At 36.9% G+C, this 19,752-nt stretch overlaps 1 protein-coding gene across 8 annotated transcripts in view; it reads right to left on the reverse strand.

Moving 5' to 3' along the window:
• Positions 1-19,752, reverse strand: part of LOC131438937 (cytochrome b5 reductase 4) — a 166,882-nt gene that overhangs the window by 94,157 nt on the left and 52,973 nt on the right. The gene's annotated exons all lie outside the window — the stretch shown is intronic.

The following is a 19,752-nucleotide window of genomic DNA, read 5'->3' on the forward strand; positions in this document are numbered from 1 at the left end:
CCTTTCTCGGAAATGACAATGCACAGCATCACTTTCTGTTCAAACTAATATTTTATGTTCGAATGTACAGTATAACTATCCGTTGAATTGTATCGATCGTTTGCGGAAATCTGTGTCTTCGAAAGAGGGAAGTAACTTTCGTCGTCCAAAACAAAACTTTTTCCGGAAAAATTTTTAATCAACCAGCGGCATTGGGAATTCAGCGTTGAAATCTGTACGTCAGTATATCTCGGGGCTCGTGTCTTCTTTCGGTACTTTATTCCGAGTCTTTTCAATGTTTTGCAGATGTACTGGTGAGAACAGTTGAACTTTTTTGCGGCATCCCTTTGACTCAGTGAATCCTTGTTGTTGAAGGCACGAGAAAGAGAACGAAGTCCTTTTGCGTCCATAATTTTGGCTGGTCTTCCACTACCTTCCTTACGAGCAGTTGTTGGGCATCTTAGGATATTGTAAACTGTCGAAGCCGCAACATTTTTGCTTTTAAAATGTTGTACCATATACTATTTGCCGAGATTTCTGTGCAGTTCGTAAAACTGTACAATGCGCTAGCGAAATACCTCTTGTTTCGACGGCATTTTGAGCAAAACTGAGCAAGCATGAACAGAAGAGAAAATACTAGCAGAAAGAGGAGAAAGAGTGCTAACACATACACACTCTTAGTTCTTTTTGAGCCTTTTTGTTGTTGAGCATACAGGCCTCGAAAAAATTCCAAAATTTTAGTTGCCGTTAAAGATAGAATAGTTTATAAATGAATGGAAATCTTGATCAGAAAAGGTTCATTTTATTATCACTCGTGAAGGGAGTTTCTAAAATAAACTCAGTGATTGAAAATATCACTTCCGAGAATTTCATTCGTGAAACAAAACTCTAAACCTCGAAATTCACAAGTGCACAAAACTCTAAACCTCGAAATTCACAAGTGATCTTCGGTGTTAGCGAAGCTTGATAACGAACCTTCATCCACCGACATATCGCTTAAGAGATAATCGAAAGAAAAAAAAAACAATTTCCTCTACGCTTCAGTTCGACCCTGAAGTGATTCGTGCAAGATTGTATTATTATACTTTCAACAATAAAAACAAAAATCATAATCAATAAAATTTTCATATTATTATTAATATTCATTTGCACTTGAACATTTACTAATAATATCATTATCGGCATTGAAGTTTGCTACGAAACAAGTCACTATAGACATTCACTCTGCATTTCACAGCACTTTGCATGTGTATATTGGGCGTCACCATACAGATATGTATATCGAATTGTTGTTTACATCCATCGTCAGTGCATCAGTTTTATGAGATTGTATGATTTAAAGTGCTACGTATATCTCTGGAAATACTTCAACAACTGTTCATTGTGTAAACTTTTGGTGATTCTAGCAGCTTTAGATTGAATATGGCAACGAAAGAAGAGCAAGTAAGAAAAGCAATTGTGTGCGGTCGCAATGAAAAGCCGGACCTGTCAGTAAGAAAATTTGCGAAATAAACTTGGTTTCACTGTCCATGACATGCTCAAATCTTTCGATTCACATTTGACAACAGTCAGGAAGGCTGGGAGCGGAACAAAAACGGATCTCAGGAACCACCAGAAGGACACAAGAATCTTCTGATGCGTGCTGTTCCTATAAAAATAAAAAAAAATAAAAAAAAAATAAATATATATATATATATATATATATATATATATATATATATATATATATATATATATATATATATATATATATATATATATATATATATATATATATATATATATATATATATATATATATATATATATATATATATATATATATATATATATAATGACTTTCGTGCAGACCTCCAAGCACCGCAAAGGTATGCAGTCTTTCAAGGTGAAAACTACACCGAACGGTAATGACAAACAGAATTTGATGGGTGAAAGCCGGCCTCGCAAGTTATATCGTGAATATTTGACGAATATTCCTGCGTGACAAAGGACGATGAAACTTATGTGCTGGAAAACTTAAGCAGCTTCTTGGAAGGTATTTTTTATACTGCCATGCAACGGACCGGCATAGAGGAGCATTCCAGGACAACATGCAGCTGTGGGTGAACAAACTTCATCACTAACGGAACGGTAAACAAGGTAATATACCGTGAAGAACGCCTAAAGAAGCGATTGTTACCATTTCTATGTAGCCATGATGCTCCCTTGCTATTCTGGTCTGAGTTGGCATCTTGTCACTGCGCTATGTTGCACCGAAAAAGAACTCTACAAAAACACAATCAAATGAATAAAAATACATGCTTTTCCACACTTCCGAATATCGATAATCGCACGTACTAATTGTTTGATTGTGTGAATTTTGCAAACTTAAACGCTTCACTTGAAGAATTATAACGGTGTAAATAGAAGCCAAAACACACGAGAGCAAAAAATTATATAGCTGCACGGAAAACCCTCCAATCCAAAATTTACGATCTCGCAATTTTTGATTTTTGCAGTTGTTGTTTTAAATAATAATTAGTTACTTCAACCAATTTGCTATTTGATTTACACATATTGGAGTAGTTGAAAAATATGTTGTTTTTAATGCTGTCTTATGTCAAAAACAGCACAAAGCAGAAGAAAAATCGCAATGGAAAATCAACCATTACTTTAGTTGAAATTCAAACGCGTTTCTTAAAAATTTTCATGCAAACGAAATGTGCTTATTATGCGTTTGTAAAACTCGTGAAGAGTAACTTTTGAATGATAATAAATTAATGTTTACCATAACACTAGTTGTCAGAATATTGATGTGATGATAAATTATCTACATATTTACTGCTCTGGTGTTACAAAAAGAAACGATTGATATAAAAGTGCTATGCACAGAACTGATAGCCGTTAGAGATATTTCAATTAACAAAACGTGTTTAACCAAAACTAGAACCAAGTGAATTGTATGCGTTTGAATGTTGGTCTTACAATCAACTTGATTCTCCATCGTGAAATGCACGTTAATCATCATGTTATCTTCAAGTCATGTACAAAAATTGTATGAACAAAGTGATTAAATTGAAAATGTTTAATATTCATTCATATCATCTGTTGAAACTGTAAGTTGCAATGGCTCAAAAAATAAAAATCAGTGCATTCGGTTCGACTTTTTGTTCGTAAGTAATATAGTGGTCACAATTAGAAAGTTTCGTTGATACCAGCACTACTAAAAGCCAGTATATTAAAAACAAAAATAAAAATGGTTTCAGTGAGTAATTCATTTAATATAAAGTAAGGGCTGAGAAAGGTTTTATCATACCGATAGATGGAAGGTAATATCATTTTTCAGCTTCATTAAAAATAATACTTGGCTTGATGGGATATGAGTGTGATTCTTTACCGAAAACTAAAAATTGAAAATAAATTTTAGGAACAGAGGATCTCATTAGTCTTTGAATTGATATAAAAGGTTTTTCGCAAATCAGTTACCAATCATAGAAATCAATTAATTTGATGCTTTACTTCTGTACATGACCGTCGGTTTCAGTGCGTAGAAGCACAATGCGCAGAACTACAACAACATTAACTTTTATTTATACCGTCATCATATAATATATTATTTATATTAAATATTACATATTTTTTATATATCTTAACATACCAAATTTTCATTAAAAAGAATCAGAACGTATATCAATAAGGAATATTGTATTGTTATTCAAAATCAATAATTTTGCTTAAGTTGAAATAACTAAGCGTAGTATCTAAAACAACTAAAACCGATTTGTTTTTCAACTCACATAACCGTTAAATCAAAAACAAAGTCGGTTGTTGTAACTAAAATCTTTATTGAAATTGAAAGGTGTGTGTCTTGACTAACTGACAGCATGTTTTTCAACCAAAAATTTTGTTATATCAACCATCGTTTCTTCATTCAGTAATAGCCGTTCAACCGAGAAGGTTGTGTATAGAAGCGTACAGTTTAATAACGCTGGTTGGTTTACACGCGTTAAATACGACAACGGTTGAACTACAGGTAGAGACCTGTTGGCAGCAGCCGTTAAAACGTATAGTCGTGCTGCATAAGAGAGCCCTAGTGCTGGGCCAAGCTGGTGAAGGAAACAACAAAGGGCGTTTCCCAAACTCTACCCAGGCCGCAATATACAGCCACAAGTGCTGAGCAGGAGAGTGCAAAGGCACATCGAAGAGGAAGAGTGCAAAGGCACATAGAAGCAGGAGAGTGCAATGGCACACCGGTGCGAAGGCACTTCGGTGCAGAAGCATATCGGTGCGGAGCACTAGGAAGAAGGAGACAAGACAACTCGGTCTTTCCACTGCCATACAACACGCAGGTATACACCGGTGACCTGCGCTGGTTACAGCTGGCGAAGACGAAAGCAAATCGGAATTCGAGTGGTGCTGGATGTCAGGTAGCAGTAGCATCACATCATATTCTATCGCTACAGTGAGCTTCAGCATTGTATCAACGTCCAGATACATCCAACAAGAACATCTAGAGCAACGAGGATCTACACGGCAGTGCAACGGAGATAGACAACAATTTCAAGGTAGAAGTTTTTTCTTTTCCTTTTGATTGAGTACTGTGTAGTGTTGGTTTCAAATTTCATTTAAAGTTTAGTTAAAAATTTTAATGTAATGGATGAATCCATGGACGTAAATCCTAGCATGAATCCTATACCCCCACGAACGAAAAAATATCAGGAGAGCTCTTCTGGGCCTTGGATAGTCTTTTTTAGACGTATATCAAAGCCATTAAACATTTTTCAAATTAATAAAGGTTTGACATCACGATACTCTTCAATCAAAGAGATCATAAAAGTAAATAACGATAAAATTCGTGTTGTGGTAAATAATTTGAAACACGCGAATGATATTGTCTCTTCGGAACATTTCAATAAAGAGTATAAAGTTTACATACCCTCCAAAGATGTCGAAATTGACGGTGTTGTTACCGAAGCGAGTCTTTCGGTAGATGATTTACTCAAGCATGGTGTTGGTCGTTTCAAGAACTCTATGCTTGAGGGTGTGAAAATACTGGAGTGCAAACAACTGTACTCAGTAGTTCATGAAGAGGAAAAAAAAGTTTATCGCCCATCAGACTCGTTTCGAGTGACATTTGCCGGGTCTGCGTTGCCGTCCCATGTCTATGTCGATAAAATTCGCCTCCCTGTTCGGCTTTTTGTTCCAAATGTAATGAATTGTACGAACTGCAAAAAATTCGGCCACACAGCTACTTACTGTAGTAATAAACCAAAATGTATTAAGTGTGAAGGGCCTCATAAAGATAATGATTGCAACAAGGAAATTGAAAAATGTATTTATTGTGGGAATAGTCCTCATGATGATATTTCAGTATGCACTGCATTTAAAGTGCACAAAGACAAAATTAAGCTTTCTTTAAAAGCACGGTCTAAGCGCACATATGCAGAAATGCTTAAAACGGTCATTGATGCCCCCCCTTTGGAAACCGAAAACGGGTTTTCAAATCTAGAGGAACCAGAGGACTCTGACTCTGACGAAAATAGTGAAGGTAATTCGTTTATCACTACCCAAGGGTCAGTTAAGAGAAAGAAGTCTTCCTCCAAATTACCAAAAAAGACACCTAAAATTTCATCTTCAAAAAAAGATCCCCGTGTTAAACAAAAAAAGTCAAAACCAAAGACTGTGCCTCCTGGTTTGTCAAATTCACAAACCAATCCAGGATCTAGTACAGAAAAAGATAATAATCCAGTGGGCTCCATTTCACAGCCACCAACAGGATTACTGAAGTTTTCGGAAATTGTTGAATGGATTTTCTCAGCATTCAATATATCTGAACCCTTAAAGACCCTCATAATGGCATTCCTTCCAATAGCTAGAACCTTTTTGAAGCAGTTATCAGCTCAATGGCCAATTGTCTCAGGTTTTGTATCTTTTGATGGATAATTTATCACCCGTCGCAAATGATACAATCACTGTCCTGCAGTGGAATTGTCGAAGCATCATGCCAAAACTTGATTCATTTAAAATATTATTGCATAGTCAAAAATGTGATGTATTTGCTTTATGCGAAACATGGCTTACTTCAAACATAGCTTTAAATTTTAATGATTTTAACATTATACGTCTCGATAGAGACTCTCCGTATGGTGGAGTGCTTTTGGGAATTAAGAAATGTTGTTCCTTTCACAGATTAAACATCCCTTCAACTTCTAGTATAGAAGTTGTTGCTTGCCAAATAAACATTAAAGGCAAAGATATTTGCATAGCTTCGGTTTATATTCCTCCAAAAGCACAAGTTGGACAGCAACAGCTTAATGAAATGGTTGAAGCCCTTCCTGCACCACGATTGATTCTGGGGGATTTAAATTCGCACGGTATTATGTGGGGTTCCGTTTACAATGATAGCAGATCATCTTTAATACAAAACATTTGTGACAATTTTAGCATGACGGTATTAAATATGGGTAGCATGACACGGATCCCAAGACCTCCAGCACGCCCAAGTGCATTAGATCTATCTCTTTGCTCAACATCAATTCGACTAGATTGCACCTGGAAAATACTGCCTGATTTACACGGTAGCGATCATTTACCAATCATCATCTCAATTAGCAGTAGCAATTGCATTGCTACTTCCGCTAGTATTCCATATGATTTGACAAAAAATATCGACTGGATTAAATACCAAAGTAGTATCTCTAGTATTTTGAATTCAATGGAAGAGCTCCCTCCACTTGAAGAATATGACTTCCTCATTTGTTCGATTCTGGAGGCAGCAGAACAATCCCAAACTAAACGCTTTCCTGGGCCAACGACTAACAGAAGGCCTCCCAACCCCTGGTGGGACAAAGAGTGCTCAGAGGCTAAACTCGCAAAACAAAATGCTTGCAAGACGTTTCTAAAACGGGGAGGAGGAACTCCTCAGAATTTTGAAAAACTTATGGTTTTAGAAACCAAGTACAAGAGCATACTTCGAGCCAAAAAATGTAGCTATTGGAGACATTTTGTCGAAGGTTTGTCAAGAGATACCTCAATGAGCACTCTTTGGAACACGGCCAGACGAATGAGGAATCGTAACGTGGGCAATGAGAGTGATGAATACTCGAACCGATGGATATTTGACTTTGCTAGGAAAGTTTGCCCAGATTCTGTTCCTACGCAGAGCATTATACGGGAATCTCCTCCAAATAATGGTTTTATTAATAACCCATTTTCAATGATGGAATTTTCTATAGCACTCTTGTCTTGTAACAATAACGCTCCAGGGTTGGACAGAATTAAATTCAACTTGGTGAAGAATCTGCCCAACCTCGCAAAAAGACGTTTGTTGGAATTGTTCAACAAGTTTCTTGAGCAAAATATTGTTCCACCTGACTGGAGACAAGTGAAAGTTATCGCCATTCAAAAACCGGGGAAACCAGCTTCCAATCACAACTCATATAGACCCATTGCGATGTTGTCCTGCATCAGAAAATTGTTCGAAAAAATTATTCTACGACGTCTCGACACTTGGGTCGAGACGAACGGTTTGTTGTCAGATACTCAGTTTGGCTTCCGTAGAAATAAAGGGACGAATGATTGCCTTGCATTACTTTCGTCTGACATCCAAATTGCCTTCGCTCAAAAGCAACAAATGGCATCTGTATTTTTAGACATTAAAGGAGCATTTGATTCAGTTTCCATTGATGTTCTTCCAGACAAGCTTCACCAAAATGGACTCCCAGCGGTTATAAATAATTATTTGCACAACCTTTTGTCAGAGAAACACATGCATTTTTCACATGGCGATTTGGCAACACTCAGAAATAGTTACATGGGTCTCCCGCAAGGCTCATGCCTCAGTCCGCTCCTCTATAATTTTTACGTGAATGACATTGACAGCTGTCTAGTAACCCCATGTACACTAAGACAATTGGCAGATGATGGCGTGGTTTCAGTTACTGGACCCAAAGCTATTGATCTGCATAAACCATTGCAAGATACCTTAGATAACTTGTCCGATTGGGCTGTTCATCTTGGTATCGAATTCTCTGCGGAGAAAACAGAGTTAGTCGTCTTTTCAAGAAAGCATGATCCCGCGCAGCTTCAGCTCCATATGATGGGAAGAATGATCCAACAGGTTTTAACTTTTAAATACCTCGGGGTGTGGTTCGATTCCAAATGCACGTGGGGAGGACACATTAGGTTTCTGATAACAAAATGCCAACAAAGAGTAAATTTTCTTCGAACAATAACAGGATCTTGGTGGGGTGCTCATCCGGAAGATCTAATAAAATTGTATCAGACAACGATACTTTCAGTGATGGAATATGGATGCGTTTGCTTTCGTTCCGCTGCAAACTCTCATATTATCAAACTGGAGCGAATTCAGTATCGTTGTTTGCGAATTGCTTTAGGGTGCATGCATTCGACACATACAATGAGTCTTGAAGTTCTGGCGGGAGTTCTTCCATTAAAAGATCGATTTTGGGAGCTTTCATCACGCCTGCTAATAAGATGTGAGGTGCTGAATCCCATGGTAATTAATAATTTCGAACGACTAGTCGAGCTTCGATCTCAAACAAAATTCATGACAGTATATTTTAACCATATGTCACAGGAAATCAACCCTTCAAGATATATTCCTATCCGTGTCAGCCTCCTAAATGTCCCTGACTCAACTTTATTTTTCGATACATCCATGCAGCGTGAAGTGCGTGGAATCCCGGATCATCTACGTTCGACGGAAATCCCAAAAATATTTTCAAGTAAGTTCAGGCATATTGACTCTGAGAAAATGTTTTACACGGACGGATCGCGAATTGAAGAAGCGACAGGGTTTGGTATGTTCAACAATAATGTTTCGGCCTCATTTAGGCTTCAAGAACCTGCATCTGTTTATATAGCAGAGATAGCAGCAGTTCATTATAGTTTGAGTGTAATCGTCACATTAATTCCAAACCATTATTTTCTCTTCACAGATAGTCTGAGTGCAATTGAAGCCATTCGCTCAAACATGACTGGCAAGACTGAACCGTTTTTCCTGGGCAAAATAAAACAGTGCCTGAACGACATATTGAATAATAATTATCTAATCACTATAGTCTGGGTCCCGGCTCATTGCTCCATTCCTGGCAATGAAAGAGCCGATATTTTAGCCAAACGTGGTGCTATTGAGGGTGAAATTTATGAGAGACCAATTGCTTTCAACGAATTCTATAGCTCGTCTCGCCAAAGAACACTTGCCAGCTGGCAAGCTTCTTGGGATAAAGATGATCTGGGTCGGTGGATGCACTCAATTATTCCGAAAATATCGACAAAGGCATGGTTCAGGGGACTGGATGTGAGTAGAGATTTCATTCGTGTGATGTCCAGACTCATGTCCAATCACTACACGTTAGATGCACATCTCCTTCGAATTGGGCTCTCCGAGACTAATCATTGTGCTTGTGGCGAAGGTTATCGAGATATTGATCATGTCGTTTGGACATGCGTGGAGTATCGTGATGTCAGATCTCAACTAATAAATTCTTTGCGTACCCAAGGTAAACTATCCAATATCCCAGTTCGAGACATTCTTGCTTGTCGTGACCTTTCATACATGAAACTTATTTACCATTTCATAAAGAAAACTGGAGTTTCAATTTAATAAAGGCCCCTTTCAAGACTTAGTTCTGATCCCAGCTGCGTCCATGAGTTCAACCAATAGCTAAATTAGAATAAAAATAATGTAATGATACAAACAAACTCGAAACAGTTTATGAAATTATTAACAAAATGTCTGAAAATAACAGCTTATTTTATAATTTATAGAAGTTAATCGTTTGGTTCAAATAATATTTCCGAGTAGATTTCATAATTAATGACGAGTTACCTAAGATGATATTTAAGTAATAAGAGAATATGTTTTAATAAATGCAAAACGTTGTGACTATGTTAGAATTAAATTAGGATAAGAATATTATGTAAAAGTGATGCTACGGCGAAGAAAAACTTATGTAAACTGCCTTAAGAAATAAACGTATTTATGAAAAAAAAAAAACCATCGTTTCTGTGGATTGAAAAACAAAAATGACAGTTTAGAAAAAACAACAATCGATTAGTTGTACCAAATTATACACAATCAAATTCAGGAAAACAACTAATATATGATTATTATGAGAATTAATATGACATCAATTTCAATAACCTACTTGTTGAATCCGTCTCGAAAACACATATTCTGTAGCGATTTCACAGAATATCTACAAACCGAAATAATTTTACAAGTATAAATTATTGATATCCACTTGCCAAGCGTGGACAAAAAATATCCATAATTGCTGAGAAATTATAAAACATTATTCATTTATAACCAAGGGTTTTTATGCATAATTAAAACGAAATGAAAACCGGTTGAAACCAAGTAGTACAAACAGAAAATAATATTGTAATCATCATTGAATTCTGGGTATCTCAAAAGATTTTAGTTGGTTGATGTGGTAACAGTAACAAAGAAAATGCCTTAACAAAGAAATGCCTTACAATAACACAAAATGCCTTACAATGTGCTCGGTTTCAGTGATTTGAATTTGGTAACTCGAGATTTATAAGAATATTGAAAAAAGTATTTTATGAGATTCGTGACAAATGATCGGGTTCGGCAACTCATGAAGTTGTGGTGTTTTGTTATGAATAACCCCATTTTTACTATTCTTATTGTTCATGGGAACTACTATGTATCTGAGTAAATTTTTCTAAAGAATTGCATATATGTATAGGTGATCAGTGTCACACTATTTCGCTCCAGTGTCACACTATTTCGCTGTTAACAAGAAAGAACAGTTACAGAACAGGAAATAAATCTTAGGAGCATTTTGGTTATAAATTGAATGACTAAATTGACGTGTTAAACAATATGCCGAAACCTGTCTCCCTCATATTATTCAATTAAAACTACTCACGGTTTATAACCATACTTAGATAGTGTATATTTTATTAACGAACAAAACGTGTAGTTCCATGCATCTGTTTATCACAACACTTTTTCTGTAGTGATTCTTTCAGTTCATGCGGTTGAAATTTCGAGTGCCTTGAGTTGGTACTGAATTTCACCTTAATGTTCGTTCCTACCAACCGTTTTTAAAAATTTCAATTTTGAGTTCTTTATGGTTATCTCATACTACTACAAATTATTCATTAATTGCTGAACATATTTCGGATGGTATGAAGAAAAACTTATGTTGATACCTTATATACAACAAGAGATATTTACGATTAATTTCTACACCTTCTTGTGCAGGGTAAATTTTGAATAGGTAAATAGTAAAGTGAAGTAAGTCGTATTCACGTCAAAAATGCATCTTGTATTGTACTAATAGCAAATTTGTTTTGTTCCAAATTTAACCTATCTAGTTTATGTCGCGAACAAGCTTTATTACTAATCAACAGAGAATCATTCTGGTCATAGTCAAAATTCTTACAATATTTTTATTAAGGCCACTCAAAATATCCAAAATTATCAAAACCCAAGTGCTATTGATTCACTAAAGAACAAAGCAGAGGTGGAAATAAGCCCATTTTGCGCACGAGAATGTGAATCAAGATTTCTGATTGTGAATCAACAATCCGAACACCGTGAATTAAAAAATTGGGTAAGAAAACTAAAATTGAGATAATGTTTTTTAAATTGTGGGAATTGTATATTACACAGAGTAGCAGCAGACCTTATGCGCTCTTTTTAATGCGCTGAGACAAATTTGTTCTCATTCTCAGAAGACAACCACGCGCAGGCGAAGAACTTTAGCTGCTCTCACAAAAACTCGTTCGCGCATTTATGTACCGCGGTAGAAATGAATGTACAACGCTTCGTTCGCTCTCGGCGCATTAAGCCAAGAACGAGGTACGAGTGCTCCAGTTTAATAACAGTGTTGGCGCTAGCCGGGACCCTACGTTGTGTTTAATTAAATCCTCACCAGGATATTTCCGCGAAGCGACGGCAGTAATTTGTCGGTCGATCTTACTTGCATTCGCACTGCAGTAAACCGATAGCGAACAGCAATGCAACTAACGGGTTGTTGTGTTTAAATTGTACGGAAATATGAAGTCTGGGACGGCTTCCAACTTAAGCCTGGGACGGCTTCCAACTTAAGCCTGGGACGGCTTTCGTGCAGATTGGGACACTGCGGACACTTCGAATACATTAAGCCATGGTACGGCTTTCGCACGGGTGGGGACACCGCGGAACACTTCGGATGTGATGTAATAAACTGGTACGCGTTTATTCCTGATTAACTGACTAGTATATTAAAATGACTATGACAAACAATTACTATGACTACGACAATCACGACAAATATAAAAACTTAATATACTATCGAAGTACCGTAGTACTGTAGTACCGTAATACCGTAATAGGTATCGTGCCTGATCTGATCTGCACTGCCCTTATATAGTTTGCGTACATTATTATATGAACAAAGTTTGTCTCTACCGGAAAGCATATTACGTGGAATATGCCGGAAAGCCTATAACGCAGACGAATGTAATCGCAAACTCTCTCAACTACTAATAAAACTGATCGAATAATAACGTTGATCGATTTCTACTTCATGTACAGTGAAGCTCACTTAAACTTGTCTTCTGACATATGCAATTGTGCATCAACATACCGCCCGCCTTGAAAGACTGCGCTTTCAACAAACTTTATCTGATGTCAATGAACTGACCTATCTTAGCTTAATACAATTGAGATTCATTACTGCTGTGTAATACTGTATGCGATTTCTGAAATGCCTACTGTTATCACATATCCAAAATTACTGTACGCGTTCTATTTCCCTGACTAGCCTATTTATTACAAATTCTCTGTATTTGCTATTCACAATAATTTTAGTATGCTGCTTGCTGGTACTCTATGATCCTTTGGCGAACCATGGGCGTCGAGGACGGGAGACTTGAATTCGACTCCGTCAACTGCTATGCAGCCGGCGTCGATAAGACAAGACCCGAGCGACTCCGCTGGTTCCACCACTGCGATGAGCCGCAATGATTGCTAAGACCGTAGCAATGTTATTGACTGGGATAAACTTCCTCGAACAGCGTGTTGTTGCATGGAAACGGAATGTTGCTGCAGGACAAGTGAGCTGATGATCTAGTAGACTACAACTGATACATGGATCCACTTTCTTTGATGAAAATCTGGTAGTTGAATTCCTTCTGTTAACCGTCTCCGTAGTTCTGCTTCACCCTTGGTGGTGATGAATTATGATCTGCGGTAATGTTGACTATTACAACGTTGCCTGTATGGGAGGACGGATCAGTTTCTGCTGCTTTCAATTTAGATTGTATACTTAACTTGGAATAGTGTTGGGATGGTAGTTCTGATCACCTCGATCAGAAACTGAACCATCCCTGCTTGCTTCGTTGCTGGAACCTCGAAACCACTTCTGACATGTGGTTGTCAACCGCTGATTTTGTTGACATTGTACAGCATACTGGTGAGAGAGTGTATCGGAGACATCGATGACGAAGATTAAGGTTAAACTGCTTCTCTGACGTGATGGTGATTATATGCAGCTGTAATGATCCTCTAACTGGCGAAACTGTTTGGTACATGAAGTTGATGCTGACGATCGGGAAAGTTGACTATGGATTTCCAATAAAACATTGCTGATGCTCTGACGAGAATAGTGCTTCGACTTTTGCTGAACTGTTTCCTAACATACGATAATTTTTGTGTACTTTTGTTCCGATGATACGAAAGAAGATGAATTGCTGGTAATGGTTGAGGCCTGGGACAGCTTTCACCCTTAACCCTGGAACGGCTTGCAAACTAACAGTGAGGAACGTCGGTGACGGTGAATTAAAACCTGGGACGGCTTGTTAGCTAACAGTGAGGTACGTCCTTTTAACCTACGCCTGGGACGGCTTGCGAACTAAAAGCTGGGACGGCTTGTTAGCGGATAGGAACACCGCCGGAAACTGTTTCTCCGAATTATAAAGAATGCTTCAACACAATGATAAACTTTGTTGACTGGCGACGCATCTCCTACGCGAGCCTTTGGAGTTCGTACTTGATCGGATGAGTACGCTGATGGTTCAATATAGAACTTGATTGAATTGTGCTGAATTCAACCCGAAGTGAATGAATGCCGCTGCTTGTTGTAGAAACAAGCCCGAATGACTTACTGGCACGCACCGCTGTTGAGTCATTTACATTTCGCAAAATGGATTATAAAACCATCCAGATGATTGGAACACCTCAGCAGGCCTGAACGAAACAAAGCACGAACGATCCGATACTGCAAAACTTAACAACCGACATTTTGCAAAATTATCAGCTTGACAGTTTGCTTTTGCTCTTTACGTGAGGTCATGACGTATGACAATAGATGGCGGAGATGGATTCTGCTCGTATTTCATGATGGGTGAGTGAAGGTGTGCACATTTTAATATTCGATAGGTACCACAGTTAGAGTGACATTACTCAACGGATATCTGTGGCGATTTAACTTTACACGTGCATGCAATTTTATTATTCGATGATTAATTTCAAGACAAAATGGGAATGTTTTAATTGCGGGCATTTTGGGCACATGTCGCACACATTTTCTAAACAGCATTTTCGTTTTGCGGAATAGTTTTACACTGAATTGAGTACTTTCTGGTTATCGTTTCTATCGATAGTTGGTTTTCGCCGCACATCAAACAGTGAGCAAAATTGAAACACAGACAGCTGCGTGCTGTCACGAATACTTCCAGTTCATTGTGAACAGAACGTAAACGACAATGAAGGTCGTTCTGAAACTTTAACAATGGCGATTTCGGGCAGGCAATCGCCCTTCCACGTGGTGATCATAGATTATCGTTTTCTTCTTAGGAATTGCACTTATTTCTTCTTATTATGAACGGTAATGAAAAACCGCATGGCAAATTGAACTGCATTTTCACATTTCCACCGTCGCGTCCGATACATTACATTACACTGGTAACTGATTGTTCGTCTCGCAAGGAGAATCATTATAACTGAATGTTCGTCTTGGAATGAGAATTCTGGTAACTCTACGTTCGTCTCGCAAGGAGAATCCTGGTCACGGCACCAAATTTATGATGGCGCTCACCACACGATTATGATGAGGCTCATCTGAACCCTACGTTGTGTTTAAATTAAATCCTCACCAGGATATTTCCGCGAAGCGACGGCAGTATTTTGTCGGTCGATCTTACTTGCATTCGCACTGCAGTAAACCGATAGCGAACAGCAATGCAACTAACGGGTTGTTGTGTTTAAATTGTACGGAAATATGAAGTCTGGGACGGCTTCCAACTTAAGCCTGGGACGGCTTCCAACTTAAGCCTGGGACGGCTTTCGTGCAGATTGGGACACTGCGGACACTTCGAATACATTAAGCCATGGTACGGCTTTCGCACGGGTGGGGACACCGCGGAACACTTCGGATGTGATGTAATAAACTGGTACGCGTTTATTCCTGATTAACTGACTAGTATATTAAAATGACTATGACAAACAATTACTATGACTACGACAATCACGACAAATATAAAAACTTAATATACTATCGAAGTACCGTAGTACTGTAGTACCGTAATACCGTAATAGGTATCGTGCCTGATCTGATCTGCACTGCCCTTATATAGTTTGCGTACATTATTATATGAACAAAGTTTGTCTCTACCGGAAAGCATATTACGTGGAATATGCCGGAAAGCCTATAACGCAGACGAATGTAATCGCAAACTCTCTCAACTACTAATAAAACTGATCGAATAATAACGTTGATCGATTTCTACTTCATGTACAGTGAAGCTCACTTAAACTTGTCTTCTGACATATGCAATTGTGCATCAACAAACAGTTATTCAATTTTGTAAGAATATTAAACCCTACATTTTTTGGCCTACGGCACAATTGTTAATAATTAGGTTTTCAAAAGCGGGAAAAGTATCTGTAACTATTCAATCATTCTAAAGTTTTTACCTTTTTTTATATATATAAAAAATAGGTATAGAATTCGCTCAAACTTTCGAAAAATTTTCCGAGGCCCGGAGGGCCGAATGTCATATACCAATCGATTCAGCTCGACGAACTGAGCAAATGTCTGTGTGTGTGTGTGTGTGTGTGTGTATGTGTGTGTGTCTGTATGTGTGTTGTCAACTAAGAGGTCGAGATCTCAGAGATGGCTGGACCGATTTTGATCAAACTAGTCGCAAATGAAAGGTCTCCCCGTCACCCAGAACGCTATTGAATGGTTTTGAGATCGGATGTTTACTTTTTGAGTTATACGAAGTTTTATGTCAAAATTTTCAGTTTTTTGACAGTATCTATCACATTTGACCTTGAAAACAGAATATGTTTCCAGACTTAGATTTCGCTCGGTAATACCTATCCAACAAGCCATAGATTGTTAAAATCCGTCCATTTTTAACGGAGATATCGATATTTTTGTGTAAGCCTTATTCCAGTAGAAGGAATTTTGAGCGCTGTATGAAAAAGCAATGCTTGGGAGCAACATGAAACACGATTTTTTGTACTATTACATATAATTGTTTCTAAGTACCAAAAAGACTGTGTACAGCATCCTTTTTTATGACAATTTGCCTCGGACCAATTTTAGCACGGTTCATTTTTGGCAACATAATCTTTCGAATATGGCATATGTAAACCAGATGATACCAGCATTATCGAGTTTGAAGTAATTCCATAATTATATTGATTTAAACTATTTACAGCAATAAATGCTGGAAGAACATACCATATACCATACGACTCAGTTCGTCGAGATCAGCAAATGCGTGTGTGACAAATAATTTCACTCGATTTTCACGGAGATGGTTAAACCGTTTTCTACAAACTCAGGTTCATATGAAAAGTCGTATACCCCCAAACAAGGTTCCTGAATTACGTTTGGATCCGACTTCTGATTGCGGAACCACAGGATGATATGTGAAACGAAATTAAAATAATGCAATTAATTTTTCTCGTAGATGGCTGAACCGATCTAAGATTCAAATGAAATCTAAGAATCATCTATGATTCAAATGAGAGGTCTTAAAATCCTATACAACCTCTTACTTTTTAGTCAGATCCGACTTCTGGTTTAGAAAATGCAGGGTGATTAGTATAAAAATGTCCATTTCACATAAATTAATCAGGTTTATCGGGTTTGCAGATTTGGATAGTCGATTACCAAATAAATTTATTTCAGTTTGAGTGGTATTCGTTTCTGGATTCGGAATGTACCCCCAAATTTTAATTCGCACTACAATTTCTCAAAGATGTCTACACACTGCTCAGGTGAATTTAACTGATTTCGGCTACACCGATTTTAGAATTCCGGTTCCAGTATCGAATCGATTCTCAAAGCTCAATCATTTTCTCAAAAAAGACCAAATCGAACTTCAAAAACAAATATTACAGGACTTAAGGTCCCATACAAAATTGGTGAATTTTATCCGATTCTGGAATTACAGATGATGAGTTTATAAATTTCATGTAAATTGTTTGGCGTAATAATTTATGGCCATTCGAATCATTTTGGGCTATGCTAATTCCTGAATACCGGCTCTGGAAATACCATAAATAATGGCGAAAAACTCTAAAGTGGAACTTACTTCGACATCTCATGGAATGTTCAATCGATTGTCGCACGCTAAAATTGAAATTCGATATGTTTTGCAGTTTCGGCATTACAGGGTAATGAGTGATTAAAATCTCAATTTGCCGTTTAAAACGACGATAATTAAAATAATATCATGAGAACTAAAACACCTAAGAATATCCATGCAAAAACACATGCGTATTGATAAAAAAAGGTATCATCTCACTGCTAGGTGGATTAATCACGTTTTTTTATCTACTTCTTGAAAAGCCTTGTGCGATCTTGCCTAACACCACCTTAGGATTTATAAAAAAATGTTTGTGTGGTCATACATAAAAATCATTTAAATACGATCTAGAATTAATTATAGTAATCTCGTTAATAATTTCAATCATATTAAACCTTTTTTCGAACCTGATAATATCGATAATTAGTGAATTTTTTTACACCAATCGAACTTAATTCGTCAAGATAAAATTATTCAATTTCTATACAATTAGATTAAAATTAAAGGCTCGTCATCAAAATCCAGTGTTAAAAAATCTTTTAGGTTTAATAATAGGTTGCAAGCGCATACGTTTAATTAATACAGCAAATGATTTTGAATCTGTTAGATAAAATACATAACATTCAAAATGTGGAATAAATCCCGCAGCCGAGGGAAACACGTTGAAAGTTTCCATGCAAAAATCAACACAGTTGCTCTGAGAGTACCGGCTAAGATTTTATCCGGTTATCCCATTGAAAGTTAAATAAAATAAATATACGATATAAAAAAACTTGAAGGGTTTCGACGGTAAGTTTGGCTTATTAGCTATTCATATAATAGAAATCCTGCTCTCCTGTTACTTCTGTGTATGATATTCAAGTCTAATAGGGTAATATTAATCAGCTGCATAGCACGCACAAAGATTGGATATATTTTTCTTATTATTATAATTATTATTCATCGCAGCATGCATGTTAACGCTCAAGGGAAATATGTTTCCCTTCTATAAAAATCGTTGTAGATTTCCCAATTACTATTAAATCGATGTTTTTTACTGGATGTTAAAGAAAACTTATTTCCAAGGCGACAAATGTGTTTCTGAACAAATAAGTAAAAAGAACTATCAATCTTTATTGCACTAAAAAAATGGTGTATAGACAATAGAACACATAATAAATGTGTTATGTGCAACGTCCACAAGAACTTGAAATCGTTTCGTAGAATGCTATAACAAACTATTTATATTACTATTCTGATAATTAAAGCAATTAAAGCAATAAATTAATTTACGATATAATAAACCCAACTCTTCTTATGAAATTAGAGGAAACTTATGCACTCTGCTATGTTTTTCTGGTAATATTCTCTTAATTTACACCCCCAATAGCTAAAATATTGTCTTGCTCTGACACATGTCGTCGTGCATATCTTATGGTCGGAGAAGGGTTAATATTATTAGCTGTTTTGATTGATGATATTACTCCACCACGACGGTATTGCTGAATAAATTTCAAATACATCACGACGCATGAAATTTCGATGCGACCGACGAAATAAACTCACCCAACGAGGCCAAAATTGTTAATATCGGATAATCCATATTAACATTATTAAAACAGCATTAAAACGAGCCTAACTTTGTTGTAATGTTGATTCCGAATCAGACAGTGATACTGGTAGCGATGAAGACATTTTTAAATTCTAAGTAAAACCAAAATTTTACTCCTCAAAAATAATTTGTTTTAAAATTCTGCAACAAAGCATCAAATCGCAAGAACTAAATATTAGTATTTTTTCATTTCAACCATCCTTTTTGCTAGTGAACTTTTCACAACTGATTTTTTGCCATGTGGGATCAGTTTCAGTGGGAATAGCATTTGAAAAAAATCAGTAGTGAACTTTTTTTCAGCGAGTTCTCTGCACGATGTTTTTTTTGTCTTAAAATCCGCGATTTTAAAATTTTGATTTTGACCCAACATTGATCGTGAGCTTAGGTTAGATTATCAGTGAGCATTCAAAACTTTTAACATTTCATTAAACTTGAAAATAATAATAATACTGAAGTACAGAACTTGTGAAGATACAACCTGCAGCTAGATTGCTAATTTACGCCCACCATTTTTGCACCATTTACAGAATGCTCTGATCTAACAGTTGCTCCTGAGGCGATTGCCTCCCGTGACTTCTACTCGAGCATCCTTTGATATCATCAGCAGCATTATTAGG

This window comes from Malaya genurostris, chromosome 3 (genome assembly GCF_030247185.1).
Source record: "Malaya genurostris strain Urasoe2022 chromosome 3, Malgen_1.1, whole genome shotgun sequence".
NCBI lineage: Eukaryota > Metazoa > Arthropoda > Insecta > Diptera > Culicidae > Malaya > Malaya genurostris.